Here is a 2426-nt window from a genome sequence, read left to right as displayed (position 1 = left end):
TGGGTGAGAAAAATAAAGAAAATAGATTTGGTGAAATCACAGGTCTTTCAAATAATTTTGGGTGCTATGGTCTTTCTTGAATGATTTATCAACAATTGTTTAGGGGTCAGTAAAAATATTCTCACAATGGTTGGAAATTTAAGCATCACATAAGCATTATCTTTCATTTTACTTCAAATATGAAAACAATAAGTAGATGGAAATTTTCTTATCTTGACAAGGTATAAAATACGTTCTCACTTTTTTAATAGAATAAGGAATAATCAATTCCACACAAGATTGCTTATAAACTGAATCTGCTACCACCTTTTCTTGATGTTACCTAAAGTCTGATTACTAGAATGTTTACTGAGATGTCACAATCTTAATGTTAGAACATACCAGCCTAAATGCTTAGGACAGGCAGAAATGTATTATTCTTTTTAACTAGTATATCTTTTCTTAACTTTGACCGGTGAACTTTTCTTCTAATTTAAACATAACATCTAAAAAACTCATTATAGAACATATCACATTCTACTTCAGCTCTTTAAAGGGTGGAAGAGTTTTCTTCAGAGAAAAAAAAATTGGTGTTTCTCTAAGGGAAAGGAAAGAAAGTATTTGATCGTTCACCTCTGCTTCTCCACTGTCACCTAGCATTTTTACCTAGCATGCAGAGACCCCTCAAAAAATGCTGAATAATAGAATTAAAGTGGATGGCTCAGGACTTCGTACTCTTCTCTGTCTTTGAAATTTCCATTTTTCTCCTGTGGGTCCTACTTAAGTGTGACAAAAGATATGATTTTTAAGCATCTATCCTAGTATCTCAATATAACTGGATAACTTCATCCCATTCAGAAATAGGCCAGATTCCATTGGGCTGCACATTAGGGGGCGAGCTCTTCCAGTCCCATGTCTTTACAGGAATCTTCCAGGTCTTACCATAGTTGGCTTCAATATATTCAATGGTTTCACAGGGCACATGGACCTTCATGTCTGCAAACTCAGTCCAACAAAGTGTAAACTTGGGAAACAGATATTTAAACTTTTTTCCTGTTTTAGCCTAAGTGCCTCCATTCCACATATGGTCAATCTCTTCATAGAAGAAAAAAATGTCAAGTTTTACATCATCTTTTCCCAGGAAAGATAGTTCCATGCTGTCTTCCACCTTCCCAAACTTGTGTTTGAGTGCAAGTCCTGCTTCCTGAAATGCTAAAACAATGTCAGATTTGTAATCTCGTATAAAAACACCTATGTCGACATCTTTGCTATAAGGAATAATATTGCACTGTCGATACCATCCTAGACGAATTCCACTGCTAAGCCAAAATGGCACTCTCAATTTCTTTAACGTTTTGGCTGCTAGCTGAAGCAACTCCTTTGCACTCTTCCGAAAGGACATGGCCTCCACAGTGTTATCATCAAGATACTGTTGAAAGAATGCTTGAGCTTCTTTATACCTACAGTCAATAAATCTCGAGTGTGGTATTTCTTCTAGAAAGTGTCCTATGTCTTTTGGAATGAGAACTTCCAGTCAATCAACAGTAACTTGCTGTAACTCTGGCCTGTCAAAAGCTCAAGGATAACGGCCAAACTGTAGCTTCCGAAAAGGAACAAACTTTCTGTCAATGTGCCCTTTGAGTCGTAGATGGCCATGCCAGAGGTAGTTGCCACTCCTCTCATGGAAGACCACCAAGTGGATGGCATGAGTGGACACCCTGCAGACATAGTGCAGGGGGACTTCAGTTCCAGGAAGTGAGTCGATCCCATCTAGCCGGGGATCCTTGCTCTCAATCTTTATGCGCTGAAATCCTATGTTCTCAGCTATCCGAAACCAGCCTTCATCATTCTTCCAAAGATGATATTGCAGGGCAAATGCAATGAAGTCTCTTGCAACACAGAAAAACTTGCATTCCGAAGCGGAGCCACGAAAAGTATTATTCACTTGTTTATAGTTTTTATTAATCAGTTCCAGAATCAAAGGATCAATAAGGAACACTGGTACACTTTGGCTGGACATTAGCATAATAAACTTCTTAACTGCATGCCACTGTATACTATCAAATCCAATTCTGCTTCCTTTGGATTTTGATAAATTAGCTCCATTCTTTGCTGACAAATAATGCTTGTAGTAGTACCACTGAAACAAGGGAAATGCAGAACTTGTCAGAGTTAACAGGGCCAAAATCACGTTTTTGTTGATTCTACTCATGGGGTTGTCTTCTGAAAATAATCTGGTTGTTTTCATCCTTTTGGATTAAAAAAAATCATTTTCTATGAACACAGATACTTCTCACTCCACAGTGGCGGCCACTCTGCTTTAGGATGTAACAATTTTTAATGGGCAAAAATAAATATATAGAAATTCTATTCTAATGGAACTGTTTTGAAAACCATTTCCTGAAATGTGCTTTAATAAAACATGCCAATGGAGGTAACCTCTCAGG

The 2426-nt window shown here is 37.5% G+C and overlaps 1 pseudogene; it reads right to left on the bottom strand.

The window, feature by feature from the left end:
- Nucleotides 1-763: 763 nt before the first annotated feature.
- Nucleotides 764-2191, bottom strand: LOC125356855 (annotated as a pseudogene).
- Nucleotides 2192-2426: the final 235 nt, after the last annotated feature.

This window comes from Perognathus longimembris, chromosome 8 (assembly GCF_023159225.1).
Source record: "Perognathus longimembris pacificus isolate PPM17 chromosome 8, ASM2315922v1, whole genome shotgun sequence".
In the NCBI taxonomy this organism is placed as follows: domain Eukaryota; kingdom Metazoa; phylum Chordata; class Mammalia; order Rodentia; family Heteromyidae; genus Perognathus; species Perognathus longimembris.
Note: the sequence above shows the minus strand (reverse complement) of the source record. Positions and strands in the feature narration are given on the sequence as shown.